Below are 17,792 nucleotides of genomic sequence, written 5' to 3'. Positions count from 1 at the left end.
GTGAATTAAAAAAAAGAAAATCATCTTCATAAAAGTCAAAGTGGTCTTCCAGATTAATTCCTCATTAGAATCCCCACACCTGTACATCAAATCTAACCCAGTTTGCCATAGGTTCTATGGCCAGGGCAAAGAGCAAGGGGGGCAGTGGGCAGCCAGGCATGTTTGCGTTGTTTTTTGGAAAGAGTCTGACAAGACTCTATTGACTGGTACCTGAGCACTAGGGTAGGTGTATAATGCTTATAACCTAGGACTTAAAATGGCATCCAATGCCCATTTATTAAAGAACATCCCGTAGGAAGTTCCAATCAAGAGAAACAAATGCCTTTTTAAAGTCAATAAGAAGGATGGCACTAGGACCCTCCAAGAGGTGTTGGCATACCACTGCTGAATGACTCTGCAAATACAAAGCCTTGTAGTATGTTGAGACATGAAGCTGCACTGATCGAGGTGCAGCAGGGTCGGAATGACCATGAGAAGTCTGTTGGCTAAAACCGTAATATACAGCTTGAGTGCAGTATTGATTGAGAATATCAGGCAATAGGAGACAGAGTAATCAGGGATACACCCCATTTTATGGAGTACCACTATTGTTGTCAATTCTAGCCCTTGAGATGTGGCCCTTCATTGTGATATTGGTGTACATGGCTAGCAGCCCTCGCAGAAGGGGTTTCCGAAGTCGCTGATAGTATTCAATCAGGAACTCGTCAGGTCCTAGTGTCTTACCGGACAAATCTTGTTAATGGCTTCCTCCAGTTCATTCAGTTCAATAGGACAATCCAGGTCTGTTCTCTGAAATATCGATAAAGTGGGCAGTGGCAGTTCCTTTATCAGGGAAGTTAGAAGATCCTTGTGCTGGTCTTGGACTTTTAGCATTAACATTTCATTGTATTTCTCAAAGGCATTTTTGCTTTCATAGGTGTCTGTCATTCTAACCTGAGTCTGACCTGTGATGTATGGGGTCACCCTCTCTGCCACATCATTAGTAGCCAGTCAATACAGAAGCTTGTTGGACTTGCCACCCCATTCATAGACCCAGCTTTGGGACTTAATCCTGCATTGGCGTGCCCCATCTGGGCTCAGCTGTTTGAGGCATGCCCTGTCATTTGCCAAGTGGCAACGTTTTCTCTCATTCCTATGAGTCCCACTCCAGGTGGGTAATCCAGGCCTCCAGCTCTGCTACTTGGTGTAGAGCCTGGTGTTCCTGTGTTCTGAGATAAGATCATGCCATTTCTCACATGTAGGCCTTCCCTGCCGCAGAGAGGGTTACCTGTGATATGACCAAAACTTAATTCAGCTCATAAAAAGTGGTATGCTCTTGTATTAGATACTCCTGCACCTCTGTATCCATCAGCCTTCATGCATTAAGTCTCCAGACCGTTCGATGACCATGTCGTCCCCTTCTACATGGATCAGTACAGGTGAGTGATCTGAAATTCCCCTGGGTATGCATGCATACGTCTGTCGTGTGTGTCAGATCTGGAGCAGGTAGGGAAATATGTCAATGCAAGTTCTAGTTTGTGGCCCACAGAGATGTGAGATTTTTCCTGCCCCATGGGATGCAATGCTCTCCAAACTTTGCCTTGGGCGAGGCTGTAGGCCTATGTCTCCATGCGTGACCTGTGATGGGAGTAAATCCCAAAGGTTTTGAGCTGTTTGGTCGGGACACATTACCATGCTGGAGTAGCCACCTATGATTGTATGACCATAGCAACACCACCCTTATAGGGTTGAGCATTGATCCTAGCAATTGTGGAGGGACATAAAAGCTTATGACATTGTAAAGCCAACCAATAATCGTCTCTCCCACTGCTACCTGTATGCCGTGGGCATCCAATTTGGTGTGGGTGATTACCATGGGCATGGGTTTGTGTAGGAGAATGGCTATCCCCAGGCACCTCTGGAGTATCCTGCATGGCACACCCTCTCATAATCATACCGAGCCAAGAGGGCAGTTAGTGCCCATCAGGTGAGTCTCTTGTATTAGTAGGATGTCAGGAGTATGACCCTAGCAAAAACCAGAACTGCACCCCCCTTGATGCGATCATTGAGGCCATTGACATTCCATGTCATGACTTCATAGCACTCATGGTATGGTGGGGGTTCTAGTGCTGTGAAAGAGCGAATCTCATGGTGCTGGCCTGGCACTCCCCCTAGGATTGCAGTCAGATGTGCATACTCAGAATCTTGATTAAGGCACTGGTTGTGTGTAACTGGATGACGTATTTAAGCATCGCTGAATGAAACCTGTCCAACAAGGTCTAACCCCAATCCAAACATCACCCCCAAAAATCCCCCACCCTGCACTTCCACCCCAGAAGCATCTTTTTCCCCAATCAATCAACAAAACTGTTTAAACATATGTAATTAATGCTCCATTGTACCAGCCAGTCACAGGGGGCAAGCTAAATATACATAGGAGGCTGCATGTAGCAGGCAATCTACATTGTCTGTTTGTTGTCTGTGTTACGGAGGGAACTTAGAGGTCTTGTTATGGGAATTTAGCAATCTGTCACTAGATTCCATTTGTCAATGATCTTGTGAGCGTGCCATTGCATAAATAGTTAATTTTACCTTGTGTTCGTCTCTCGAAATACCCCCCAGCCGGCCCACTGCTCTTACCTGCAGCAGCCGTGGCTCGACAATTGCAGCTTTATTACACTTAAATGACTCACATCCTTCTCTTTTAATACTCTAATTTCTTAGAATGGGTTTATTTTAATTAATTCTACTGTTGATGGGTTTGGCATTCATGGATGTTTAGTACCAAAGTGTAATTTATTTTGTATGTCTGGAATCATATACCTCATCACCAAACTTACGAATCGTCATGGAATGTCTGTTTCTAAAATAGTGTATCTCAGATTAGATTAGAAGCAGAGGAGAGGGGTTTCCCTTCTTAGGAAGTAGTGCCTTCATAAACGCTTGATCATGTCATGCTTCATCATCAGGCTTGGCTCCTTGTGGGGTCGGCGCTGCAATACCATACAGGCCCTTTAGGGGGGATATTTTAGTTAAAAAGCTGTGACGATGAGTGCTGGTGTGTGGTAGATAAGTGAAATGGTAAATTAAAATTAACTTGGGGTACCACAAATCTGCTTTTAATCTGCTGTCCCCTAGGCAAGGATAAAAGTTATGTGTAGGTCGTTTACTTTTAGTTATGAAGAGAGGCAATCTAACAAAGAGTGTAGGTCGACATGGTTCATGCCTATGAAGTCCAGGAGGGGTCCATGGTGTTTCAACAGGACCAAAACATGAAAATGATAATCCCTACCCTTCGTCAGGATTAAGTGGGAGGTTGCTGTGGTTATCAAATAATTTCCAAAAGAGTAAGTAAGTCACACTGGTACCTACTTTTCAGTAGACCTAATGTAGTCTCTAAATCCAACACTCCAACCAGGATAATAGTGCACCTTGGGCCACGCCCCCTAGACACAATGTAACTGAATGTGCCAATTAGGTGTCAGCCTATATTATTATATTTTAGGGAGAGAGCACCAGGACCTTAGCACTGGTTAACAGTGTGCAGAGGCCTGAGGTAAAATAAAACAGGATGAGAGAAGGTAAAAAGTTTGGGGGAATATTACGTCAAGGATGTCAGGTCTAACAGTGTGTAGTAAATTAGTTTTCCATTTCTATGTTTAAATTTGTTTTATTGTGCTGCTTGCCAAAGTACAAAGAATCGTTACAGAGCTGAGGTGGCGTCAACATTTCGCCCACCCAGCGCATGAGCTGTTTTTAGCATAAACCATTTCACTAATACCACCCCCTCCCTTCTCATGCTCTTCACCCCCTAGTGTGCCAGCTGTATCCAAGGTGTATCCTATAGAAAGCCTTCAAAGTACATAGTCCGAAAGGAGCTAGAAGGTGGGAGAGCCCGTCAAATGCATTAACCTGAGATACCTAGGGAATGTTAGTTCTGTAAATTCCTGTGAGATAAGTGCTCTGAATGGGCACCATGTCTCTTTAATTACATCCCCACCGGGTCAGTTGCCATTGCCAGCCTGTCCATGACTAGAGATCCAAAATACGGTGTAGCCAGGCCAATCTCGTTGGAACTTTTTCCATACCCCCCATGGCTAGTATTACTTGGTGAGCCGCTCAGAGAGCCAATGTAATGTGTTTGCCCTGCCTAGAGCAAAGTGGATAAGTGATTGGGTTAGGATGGTCCAGTAAGGTGAAGGAGGGGAACTTAGGGTGCTGGGTGTTGAGTGAGTATCTTTTTCTACTAAGAGCTCTTCCCAAAAAGCGTTAATTTGGGGCATTCCCATAGAATGTGGGTCAGAGCCCCAGGAGAATGTTTGCATCTTCACCATTTATCCCCTCTATCTGGATTGATTTTATATAACCGCACCGGGGTCCAGAATCAACAGGTGGCAATCTTTACTGATGTCTCCATGATAGAGATGTTGGGTATCGTGTGACGTGCTCTATAATATAATTCCCGCCATTCTTTCTGTATTAGATGATACCCCAGCTCCGGTTCCGATCTCTGTTGGGCGGGAAATTTCGTCACCAGCTCTGGGCCCATTAGGAATTTATATAGGTCAGAGACAATATGTTTATCCCTGTCCCTTCTGAGGAGCCATCTCTTGAAGTTAGTCAAGTGCCTATGTGCTGCCTCCTTCATTGTGGAGCCCAGGACCCAATGTCTAATCTGTGTGTAATGGAATCTCTCCTCTTCAGGAAGTGCCAAGTCTGCTTTCAGGATATCAAATGGTACGAGCCCCTCCTTATCGAAGAGATGTTCTACAGATCTGCATCCGGTTCTCTGCCAGGCCTCAAAAACCTTATGGTTCATCCCTGGTGTGAAATCTGAGTTCTCTACTATTGAGGTTAATGTCGAAGAGAATGAGGTGAGGCTGTTTGTCATCCCCACTATGTCCCATACCCTAGGTAGCGGCACTGTGATTGCCGAGATGTATAAGCTAGGGGGACGACCCACCTTCCTCAAGAAGGGAATCTTCCATAGGGAGGTCCCCACCAATGCCCTATCCATAAACAGCCTTTTTTGGGGGATTCCGCTCGGGTCCATTCCACCATGTAGCTGATCTAGGCCGTCTGGAAGTACTGCCACAGAGATGGAATGCCCAGACCCTACTCCGCCGGGCTACGTCAGCTCAAGTATTGCTTCATCCGTGGATGTCGGTTTGCCCGGTTGAAGGTCTGGAACGCCCTCTGCATGGTTTGGATAGCCCCAGGAGGAGGCCAGAGAGGTAAAGTCAAAAACACGTACAATATTCTTGGAAGGACTGTCATTTTTAAAGCTGCTACCCACCCCAGCCTAGCTAAGGAAACGGTTGCCAGCGGTTTAAATCTGATTTACCTCTGTCCACCAGTTCCCTATATTTAAGTGCCACTGTCTCTTGGATTGTCGGGGAGAGCTGAATTCCTAAATAGCGTATACTTGGCTTACAGCTGATCGGGAACGTCTGCGCAAGGTGGTCTTGCGTGTTGTAGGATACCGTCGGACTCAAAGCTTGATATTTAGAAATATTGATTTGGAGTCCTGACACCACACCAAAGCTCTCAACCTCTCATAGGAAGTTCGGGAGGGAGAACCGAGGGTCATCCGGGGTGACTATGACGTCATCGGCGCAAAGGGTGATCAAATGTTATTCACCTCCATACTGGACCCCCTTCACCTCTGGTGAATCCCGCACTTTCTGTGCAAATGGCCCCATATAGAGAGCAAACAGGAGCGGGGATAGAGGGCAGCCATGCCGGGTACTGCGCCGAATTGGAAAACTATCAGAGTTCCTACCATTCACCCTCACCAAAGCTCAGGGTCTGTTGTAGCTGCTAAGGGGCCAAGATCAACACCTCTACTCCATTCCGAAGTGGGCTAAGACCTCCTTTAAGTAGGGCCAATGCACCCTTTCAAATGCTTTCTCAGGATCTATCGAGAATAGCATGATCTCCCACTGGGACCGAGCCGCCTTATCTATGAGGTGCAGTAGCCGTTTGGTGTTGTCAGGGCATTGTCTATTACATATAAAGCCGGACTGGCTCGACCAGACCAGTCATCAGTGGGCTCAGCCACGATGCTAGTATCCCTGTGAACAACTTTGTGTCTATATTTAAAAGAGAAATGGGTCTATAGGAAACTTTCCTGTCTTTGCCAGGTTCGCAATTACTGTGATTGAGGCCTCTAGCATTTATGGAGGGAGCATTTATGAGTCTGTGATTGCATTAAACACCTTCCTAAGGAGAGGAGCCAGTAAGCTACAATACGTTTTATAAAAGATAGCTGAGAAGCCATCCTGGCCCGGGGACTTATTAGATTGTAACCTGGCTATCACAGATATGACCTCTTCGATTCTAATGGGTGCATCTAAATCTTTCGCCTGATCTACTGTGAGTCTAGAAATGTTAGTTCTCTCTAGGTACTCCGCAATCGGCTCTGATAGGAGATCCTGTGCTGTGTATAGGACCGTATAGAATGTGCAGAACCATGCTGTGACTGCCTTATCCCCAGCTATCCCTCCCCTGTGTATGAGAGTAGAGCCTCTACTATATTGACCTGGTGTTGCCCTTTCAATTTGTTTGCTGGCATCCACCTGCACTTGTTTCCCCTGTATAGTATGCGTGGTTGAGACATAGGATTGAGTATTCTGCTTGGTCAAGATTCAGTCCAGCCAGCTGTTTCAGGGCTACCTCTAATTGCCTCCATATCCTCTGAGCCCCAGTATGGTGGTGGACGGGCTACAGTTCCTGTACTTGCTCCTGAAGCTTTGCCCTGGTGGCACGCCGTGTCATATTATCCGCTGCTGATATTGCTATTAGTACATCCATGATGACCACCTTCAAAGTGTCCCACACCATCAAGGGAGAGGAACCCAGGGGTGTTGTTTATTGTTAGGTAGTCCCTTTTAGCTTCCCCCACCTGCTCAGCTATTTCTGAGTGGCACAACAGAGTCTCCCTCAGCCTCCAGGTTCTGTGTGTGTGGCTCTGGGGTGGAAACGCAAGTTCTAGAACGACCGGTGAATGATCAGAGAGGGTCTGGGGGTCAATCTCCACTGACATAACACCTCCTGTACCTCCCTGGAACCCAGAAAATAGTCTAATCTTTCATAGGCTCTATGAGCATGGGTCTAGAATGTGTAATCTATTCAGGTTGGGTGACTGGCTCCCCATAAATCCCTCAGTCCCAAATCTCACACCCAGCTGAGACCCTAGCACTAAGAGCCCCGCTGTCCCCTGACGGTGAGTAGAGCAATCTGCGTCGTTATAAAAGATCAGGTTTAAATCACCTCCCAGAATTACCCACCTATCTGGTGTTGCCATCAGACCCCTAATGGCCTCATGAAGAAACTGCTCTTGGTTCTCATTTGGGGCATATATAGAACCCAGGGTTATGGATTGTGAGCACATGCATATTTGATACCCCAACAGACGTCCCTTAAACTCTGCCACCCTCATCCCCACCTTCCCCAGAAAGGTGCATGAGAACAAAATGTCTAGGCCAGCTGCCTATGCGTAATGGTGGAGAAGAATTTGTTGTGGGGAAATACGGACCTAAGTCCGTTCCAGTCTTTGCGTAAGAGGCGTGTTTCTTGTAGGAAACATATATCTACCCGGGTGTGTTCAAGGTAAGACAGAATTGCTTTCCTTTTTACTGGGGTATTAAGGCCCTTAACGTTGAGAGTCAACACCCTCAGATTTTCACGTCTCGTGGTCATATCCAGAACCCATGTGACTCCCAAGTGCAGCATGGAATCCCACATCTCCCACTTCCCCCCAAGCCCCTGTGTATCGCTGCCTTATCCAAGGATGCTAGAACAGAGTAAAGAAATAGCTGGCACCCATGACCAAATCCCTGAACAATAACAATAAACAAAAAGAGTCCCTGGTATAGAGCTGGAGCAGGGTCCACCATCTCGTTTCCAGTGGAAAAAGTATTTTGTGGGGTCCGTGCCGCTTCCTGGTTAGGTTGCACCAGCTTGTAGACTCACATTCCCCCCTCCCCCGCCACCGGCTCTTCTATCTTCGACTGTGACCTCAGGCTGGTGCATCCGTTACGTTGCCATCAGATAACCTATCCAGTACTGCTTTCCTTTTAACTGCCATGGCCTCTGGATCTGGGCCGAGCCCTTGCACACCTTGGGAATTCTCCACCATCTTTCCTACCTCTCTTTCTGCCTAACATTTAGTGTGTGCAGACGTGGTTCTTCTGATTGTTCTATTTGTAGAAGTTCACATGCTTCAGAGAGAGAGAGCGCAACTGTTGGAGTTGACCCTGCTATTGGAACACCAAGCGAAAGGGTTGGGCCCATGAATAGGGCACCTTCTTATCCCGCAGGAACGTAGTGACTGGTCGGAATTCTCGCCGTTTTTGGAGTGTGGAGGCAGCGAGATCATGAAATAGGTGTACCGTCTGGCATTGGTATTCTTTTGCTTCTGCTTCTCACACCTTTTTCAGAATCTGTTCCTTTAATGGGAATCTGTGGACACACGTTAAAATGTCTACTGGGAAAGACTTCCCATGACCCCAACTGCCCACTCTGTGGGTCTGGTCTAGGCAGATCTCTTCCGATGAAGCGTCACCCAGGACATTTTTGAACACACCTATTACAAATGCTTCAATGTTCCCTCCCTCTGTGTCTCGTGCCACTACTCGTAAATGGATGTTGTTCCTCCTGGAACGATTCTCCACGTCTTCCACTTGGGCCTGCAGGTCCAGTTGTTGTTCAGAGTGGCGAATGATCTCCTGCTGCATCTGTTCTATTTCTTCGGCCCATGATATGTCTCTTTCTTCTAGGGCATCTACCCTATCGCCGGCGTCAGTTTGAATGGCCTACACCTCTCTTGTGAGGTCCTCCTTGACAGCATGAAGGTCCTCCCTTAGCCCCGAAAACAAGGCTTCTAGATAGGGACGAGAGACCGGTGCCTCTTGGTCTTCTGTGGTTGGGGAGGACGCTCTGCTCAGTACACTCTTGTTCTCCCCCTCCTGCAGGCCGCCTGTTTTCAGGAGCATATCTTTAATGGAGCCTCCTTTTTTGACTCTGGCAGAGGTCATCATTCTGTGACTGTTGTGATGCTATAAATCTAATGTTCCTCCAAGCGGCTCCAATCACTAGGGAGACCCACCCGTCCTGTCTGGCCTTGGTGTTTTGAACAAGCTCCTAATATTATTTATCAGTGTGCATATGACCTCTTGTTGCAGGGGTCGTAGTCCAAAGGCCTACCTGCCTGTGCACTAACTCCAGTTTGCCTGGTCAATCACCTTCTTGTCTCGGAGCGGACTGTAATCCACACTACAGTGATGTGCCCCCTTCCGTTGCTCTCTCCAAAGTAGGTCTTACCGGTCTGGGGAGGGCTCCTGGTGCATCTGCTGTTTCCTTGAACTGGACCACACTGGGGCCTCCCCTCCACTGACCCGTTGGTAGCCAGCGTGTGTCTAGTACTTCTGGTCGCTTTGGGGGATATATTGGAATAAGAGAAATGCTGTCTCCAGAATGAAAAGCTCCCTGTCTGTCTCAGGTTTCTCCCAGGAGCTCTGTCTGCAATTGTATCCTGTATCAAGTTCCCTGTTCACCCTGTGCCTATTGCCGCTATGCAGCGTTTTAAGTCTACGGGCAGTGTGAGGTTTGCACTGTCCACTCTGGCCTCCCACCAGGGTCTGTTCAACCTGATGCCCTGCAGACATCAGGCGCTAGCTGTTGTCCTCTGCGCCTTCACCTCTGCCATGCTCAAGTGGGTGCCGGGGGAGTCGCTCCGACCTCTGCGGCAGTTACCAGACACTGACGCGCCCTCTGCATTGAGCCACTGGTTGTTACTTTCCAGGGATGGCCAACGCACCTTGCAATGCTGGACCCTTTAGGTCGGTACACCGGTTCAGCAGTCCGGGCCCACAGTTTCCAGCCCAGCTGAAGGTCCGTCGCTGCTACTGGTTCTCTCTTAGGCTGACAGCAAGTGGAAGAGACAGCAAAAAGCGTCCTACTCTGCCGACATCTTGGCCAAGCCCCCCATTTCTATTTTTAAAGGAAAAGCAGTACTGAACAATAATTTATTTAGCATTGTTGTCATGTGCCAGTGAACTGGTTTTGGTTGACTATACCACCTCCTGTGGGTAGGCCGTGGACTGAATTGTTTCACTAACCTGAGAGTCAAGTGCTACCAAGGATCCTCTGTTACCAATGACATGCCAATTGCAGGTATATTATGCCTGAATGACTCACATTCTTCTCTTTTGATAACCTAACTTCTTACAATGGGTTTATTTTATATAATTCTACTGTTGGTGGGTTTGGCATTCATGGGTGTTTAGTATCAATGTGCCTTTTATTTTGTATGTCATGAATCACGTAGCTTATCACTAAACTTGCAAATCTTGAAATGGTGTCTGTTCCTAAGATATTGTATCTCAGGTTAGATTTGAAGCAGAGGAGAGGGATCTCCATTATTAGGAAGTAGTTCAGTCACAAACGCTTGAGGGTATCATGCTTCATCATCAGGCTTGGCTCCTCATGGGGTCGGTGCTGCAATACCCCACGGGCCCCACGAGAGGGCTCTTTCGCAGAGATTGTTTCGTAAAAAAGCTGTGATGATGAGTGCTGGTCTGTGGGAGATAAGTGAAATGGTGAATTAAAACTACCTTGGGTACCACAAATCTGCTTTTAATCTAAGGTCCCCTAGGTAAGGATAAAAGTTATGTGTAGATCGTTTACTTTTAGTTATGAAGAGAGGCATTCTGACAAAGTATGTAGGTCGACATGTTTCATGCCTATGAAGTGCAGGAGGGATCCATGGTGTTTCTAGGATGAAAAAGGGAAAATTATAATTCCTACCCTTAGTCAGGTTTAAGACGGAGGTTGTTGTTGTTATCAAAACTTTTCCGAAAGAGTTTGTAAGTAAGTCACACTAGTATCTACTTTTCAGTAGTCCTAATGTGGTTTCTAAATCCAACACTCCTTTCAGGATAATAGTGCACCTTAGGTCATAGCAGAGGACCACAGCAGTGCTACAGTAGAAATGTATGGGTTGTCTTGGTGTGTAATGTGGTGACCTATACCCTGCCATCTGCGTTGCCAATTTTTGTTTCTGTGTGCGTTATGAGTGTGTGGATCCTAGGGAGGGGAGTGCATGTATTGTTGAGTGTGCTATGATGCTTGGTGACAGTGTTAACATTTCGTCCTTTGGCATACTTTTGACTTTTTGCCACATGGTAGACAGTGTGGGCCCAGGGTATTCTTATGCCTGTGTACTGTTTGTATGGTGGGTGTGTGCTCTACTCTGTTGAAGGCCCATCTGTTTTTTGCATGGTGGGTTTGTATACATGGGTTTAATGGTTGTGTGGGGTTGCACACTCTACTGAGTTAAAGGCACATCTGCCATTTGGTTGGAGGGTGTGTACTCCACTGAGTTGAATGCCCTTCGGCTGTTTGTGTGGAGGCTGCGTACTCCACTCTGTTGAACACTCACCTTCTGTTTGGGTGGAGTATGTACTGCACATCTGAATGCCTGCCCTCCACTGAGTTGAATGCCTATGTGTTGTTTGCTTGGAGGGTACAAACTCCACTGGGGGTGATGGCAGTGTGCTTTTGTGTCTTTACTTCTTAGTGTTATTCTCATTAAATATTTACAGGGAGGGTGGCTACTTCACTTGATTGAAGGCCTGTACGCTCTTTGTGTAGAGTGTGCATACTTTACTAAGTTGTACACCTGAGTACTATTTGCCTAGAGAGTACATATTACTTTTGTGTGTACCCTGTGTCAGTGTGCAGTTCCCTGTGCGAGGATTGAACTGTCAATCATATGAGTTTATTCTTAAAGTAATCAAAGGCAAGTTACAACCTACCCTCATTTTTTGGTTCCCTGATTACTAAAGGAAAAGATGTGAAGGTGCTTGACTTACTGATTGTTAAGGTTTTTAAAGCAACCTTTGGAATTGCCAGGTCAGTGTGTCAAGCAGCAATTAGATTGGAATTCGGTCTCCAAAGACAGTGCCTGGTATCAAAAGGATCTTTCTTAAAATGAATGGTTGCATTGTCAACATCCGCCCCTGCATCTTTGGGGAATATTTGTTGGCAAGAAATTGATATATCTTCTTACACGACTAAATGGAGAGCTTATATTTTAACTTCCTTACGAGATATCGGCCTGCAAATTGAACTGCCAGCTCTGAAAATGCCCATCTATAAATTAATTTTAAAAATGCATATGAAAGCTGAAGCGTTTAAATTGGATAAAATTGCATTAGCTTAGAAAAACTATGCATGGTACGTGATTAATTCATATCAATCCCTGTGTGTTTTCAGCCGTATTTAAATGTTTTCTTTTCTGTAAAGTTTAAAAAAATGTTTTTAAGGCTTCGTATGGGTATAAACCCAACAAAGGAGGGCACTCGATCTTAAATCAAACAGTGGCCGGATTTTAATTGTAGATTTTGCGGATGGCCACAGGAAACTCTTGTACATATAATATGTGTATGCCTGAAGCGGATTAAGCTTAGACGTTTAGTTTTGAAACCTTATTTTCTGATGAGTGGCGTGAGATATGCCTAACAGGCATTAATCATGTCACTGTCTGGTGAATCGGGTCCACTACTATGTCAACTGGTAAGATTTTTAATGGCAGTTGAAAAATGTCTAATATAGGGCAGATCCCCTCTATTTTTATGCCTTGGTGCTATTAGTTTTAATGGTTTATAAATTCAGTTACTTAATAATTTTTGTTGCAATGGTATTAATTTGAAATGTTACAATAGCTGGGTTATTATCGCAGCAAATTGATGCACATTTTGCACATTAGCACTTTGAAAGGAAGGAGAAATGAATGATTATTTGTCAGAATATTTCTCTGTTATATCAATGGAAATAGTATGTAATGCACACTGTCACTTTAAAATGTATAATGTGCAATAATATCCTGTGATTAACGATGTAAGGTGGCTAGATTTGGGCTTATCGATAAGTTTTTAAATTGTATTTATGGGACAGTTTTTTATATTATTTCATGACAAGATGTTTTGTCTGTAATGTAAATTTGTTTTTCGTGGAGATATAAGATGTTGTTATTGCAATGATTTTAATTAATCAATCAATAAAGATTATATATAAGCCATTCAAAATGAGTTTGTGTTGCCATTCGCTCTGTATGAAGTTGTGTATGGTGATGTTTAGTTTTGAGCTTATTTCTTGTACAGTGTGTGTCGGGGTCATAAAATTCTATTTTGGTTTAATTGCTTTATTGTTATTTGTATGTTGTTTATAAGTTGTGTTTTTTTAGTTTGTCAATTATTTGTTCTTTTTTTTGTGATCTTTTATATTCTTGTACTTTATTGTGCTTCTGTGCCTTATGAGGGAAAAGGTGTGGCATCCTTTCTTCTATTCTGGTCTGGTGCCGAATATTGTTGAATGTTGTGAGTCATGTGGAGTGTGTGATGCCAGCAGTGTGAGTGTTATATCCCTGTCAGTTGCGGTTTATGTCTAATGTGGGGGCTGAGCTGGTTACACCCTACCTCCATGTTGGGTTCTCTTACTTGCAACGTATTCCTTTATATAGTACATGTCCCCATACCTGCCTGTCTCAAGAGTCTTCCTACCAGAGAGCATCTTTGTAATGCAACACCCTACTATTCGGAACTTTCAACCTGCTGTCAATAGTTGACAAAGTGCAATAAAGATGGTAAAATATTGGTAATATTAATTAATATTAATTATTAATAAAATGTCTAGCAAGCTTAAAACCATTGTTGTTATTAAACCTATATCTCATCAGCAATATTACTCTTTCTGATATATAAAAATCCATGTGGTTTGGACAGATAATTCCCGCGACCCTATGATTACAGGATTCTAGGTCTTCGTATTCTAGTGCTGTGTTACTTAGAAATTGAATATGAGCAGCATCCATGTTGGATAAGTAGTAGAATCTTTTTTAATGAGATTGACTTCTATTTTTTATTGATATTTATAACAAAGCAATGGTTTTAGATAGTTTTTAAAAAAAATATCTTTTTATTGATTTAAGGAATAATACATCGCAAAGACAATAAAAAAACTAAAAAAAAACTCAGGTTATTGCACTACAGCATTCGTCAACCCAGTAATATCTGTACGGGAATGAAGATACACATACATTGCATATATATACCAGTTACATTTAAGTAGTAAAGGATCACAAATCATCTATATCATGAGGCGATCAGATTAGTATTCAAGTACTGTGTTAAATATTGCCAATAGTCTTTCGGCCTAGATCGGGCAGGAAGTTCCTCCTCATATGTCCTTAGGGTGTCCTGACAGTGGCCATATCACCAAGCCAATTTTTAATAGTCGGGGTAACTTTGTACATGTACATGTATTTATATGTCCCAGCACATAGATATTCGCCTCTTTGCAAGTAGTAACGCCACAGCACAGAATTTACATTTCATAGCACGGACATATTTTAACAATCCTAGGAGGCATACCTTAATAGTGCATTCAAGGGCTACACCCACCATTTCTGCCACTGTCGACGTGACTTGTTCCCAATACTCGTGTACCTTTAAGCAAGACCATGCCAAATGTATGAAGTCAGCCTGATCGTGGCCACATCGTTTACAGCACGTTTCCGTGCGAAGGCCATACAGTTTGACAGGTGTGTGGTACATTTGGTGCAAATACTTGAAATGCACGAGCCATAAATTACCATTTGGCGTTAACATCGTAATTAAATCACAAGATATTTGCCAATCTTCCTCCGAAAGAGGTGTGTCTAGTACTGAGCTCCATCTGTCTCTGGCTTTATGGGTGTTACCATTAATATTATTTTGCGCTACAGTATAGAGGCGGGACACCAAGTGTGCAGTATTCGGGGATGTTAGTACCAGTTGTAGCGAATCGAGTTGTGGTGGTTCATCTGGATATGTGGGATATAAATGTTTGATCGCCTCCTGCAATCGATAGTGGGTGAAGCGAAACATTAGGGTCTGATTCTGTACATATGACAAATCTTGTGTTGTTATGAATTTCCCGGCTTTATATAGATCCCCCAGTGTGTCCAGAACAAACTGTCGCAATAGTCCCATGCCCACCTTCTCATTGGTGACCGATATGTCAGGGTGAAAATGAAGTGGCTGAGCCGGTGCATATAGTGGGAGTTTGTTTGCCATCTGACCAAGCCTGAACTATGCGTTATTTGTAGCGTCAATAGTGTTAATATCCTTAGCGTGCAAGGGTTGGCGCTTGTGTGTAATAATTGCTGTCAGTGGTATGGGTAATGCATCTCCTTCTTCTACCGCTGTATGCGTCAGGTATGGGATTTGGTGATACCAGTATGCGGCATATTGTGCTTGTGCGCATAGGTAGTACAATAAAAAATCTGGAACACAGAGCCCTTCTTTGGAGTATGGGAGTGTTAATGTGCATAGACCAACACGGGCCTGTTTGCCTGCCCAAATCAGCCTATTTACTACTGAAGTTACTCACCGAAAAACCTCCCTCGATGGGGGGATTGGGATATTGTTGAATAGATTAAGGAGCTTGGGGAGGATGACCATTTTGACAATCGCTATTCGGTCGGCCAGTGATAGTGGTAGCTGTATCCATCGATTTACTTTATCTTCGATTGAGAGCAGCACTCTGCCATAGTTAGTCCTAAGGACAATGTCTGGGTCTCTGTGGTACCTCACTCCTAAGTATTTGATTGGATCTTCTTGCCATTCCAGTGGGAATTCAGTGGTGTGTGGCAATGTAGTGTCAGTAAGGGGAATAATGGATGACTTGTCCCAATTTATTTGAAGTCCAGAGTGTCCTCCAACTTTAATATACTCCCACAACAAGGGTGCTAAATGGATCCCAGGGTCACAAACGTACAGTAACATGTCATCCGCATATAGCGATATGTGTAGTGGCCTTCCGGGGAATTGTAACACAGAGGGGTGGTGGTTTTGTCGTACTTTGCATGCCAGTGGTTCCAAGGCTAAGGCAAATAGCAGAGGAGATAGTGGGCAGCCTTGTCGTGTTCCACGTTCTATCGTTATTGAGTCAGAGGTATAGCCATTGACTCGTATCCTAGCCACCGGTTGCGTGTATAATAGTTTAACCCACTGAATAAACATTGATGGGAAGCCCATCCTATTTAGTACAGTTATTAGGTAGGTCCATTCATTGGAGTCAAACGCCTTAGCAGCGTCTAACATGCCCGCCACAGATTTCGTACTGGGATCAAGTAATGGGACAGGGCGAACAAGGTGCGAGTGTTATGTGTGGTTGCTCTTGATGGTATAAAGCCAGACTGATCCGGGAGGACCAGACTGGTCATGAGGGGTTGTAAACGTGTGGCCAGTTTTTTAGCTAAGATTTTAGAGTCAACGTTTATAAGTGATAGAGGGCGATATGAGTCGCAAAGCTTCGGCTCTTTTGACGGCTTCAAGAGCGCAATCACCATCGCTTCCCTTAGGGTCGGGGGAAGTACGTTTTTCTCAAATGCATCACAGAACATCGCAACTAGATGGAGAGCTAATAGGTCAGCGTAGTGTTTGTAAAATTCACACATGAATCCGTCGGGTCCAGGAGCCTTGCCATTTGGTAGGGATTTAATTATTTCTGTGACTTCCTCCACAGTAACCGGGAGCGAAAGATATGTCCTCTGCAAGTCCGAGAGCCAGGCAATGGCTACGTCCTCGAGGTATTTAAATATTTCCTCAGGTGATATGGTTAGCTGGGATTGATAAAGCGCACCGTATGTCTTAACAAATTCGCGCAAGATATCCTGGGGGTCTGTGCACACGTTGCCCTCATCGTCTCGTATTTGTAAAATCGCCTGGGATCCATGTCCCCCACATATACGGGCCGGTAATATGCTGCCTGGTCTGCCACCCTCACCATAAGCTCGAGCTCTGGGGCGTTTGTGTATATACTTGACCTCATCTTCTGCGAATGTTTGGTATTCAGTAAGCTCCTTCCGTATTTCTACCAATAGTAATTTATTTTGGGTTAGTTCATATTGGTGTTCTAATGATTTCAACCTCGTCTCGCAGCGTACTATCTGTGCTCTAATGTCACGCAGTATCCCCACCGTGGTACTGATGCATATCCCTCACAGTGTGGCTTTGAAAGCCTCCCACAGTAGACTTGGGTCCTCTGTCGAGCTTTCATTCAGCTGAAAGTAATCTTTAATCGCTGTGGCTATAGTGTTGTCATAAAGTGAATCCGTAAGTGCAGTGGCATTGAATCTCCAGCTGTAGGACGGTGGTGTGTAGTATGGCATTCTGAGGGTCAGCACTATTGGATTATGATCGGATAGGGACTTGGGCATGTGCTTAATGTCCGTTGTCCATAACAACGCATTTTTGGAGCCTAACCAGTAGTCAATACGAGACCAACTGTTGTGTGCAATGGATGTGTGTGTTGCTTCGCTAGCTTCTGGATGTCTTACCCTCCAAATATCACACAATTGTAAATCTGCTATCATGTCGAGCACTTTGATCTGTGCTTTTCTATGTGGTTCAGTTGTCATACCCGATCTATCTACTCTATCATTAAGCGCTAGGTTTAGATCTCCTCCCCACAGCAGGACACTATTCGCTCTATCATGTAGGTGTTGCCATATTTCATGATAGAACTCAGGAGCATCAATATTCGGTCCATATGTGTTAACAAGTGTAACCCGGTGTCGCCAAAGCACACCTGTCACTATCACGTATCTCCCCAGGCTGTCGGTTATGACATTTTCAATTTTAAAGTTTGTGCCCTTCTTTATCAGTTTTGAAACTCCCCTACCATATGAAGAGTATGTAGAGTGATGAGCGGATTTTGCCCATTTCTGGCCGATACGAGTATGGGTGCTTGGAGCCACATGGGTT

This window comes from Lissotriton helveticus, chromosome 4_1 (genome assembly GCF_964261635.1).
Source record: "Lissotriton helveticus chromosome 4_1, aLisHel1.1, whole genome shotgun sequence".
NCBI classification, from domain to species: Eukaryota; Metazoa; Chordata; class Amphibia; order Caudata; family Salamandridae; genus Lissotriton; species Lissotriton helveticus.
This window is presented reverse-complemented; position numbering follows the sequence as displayed.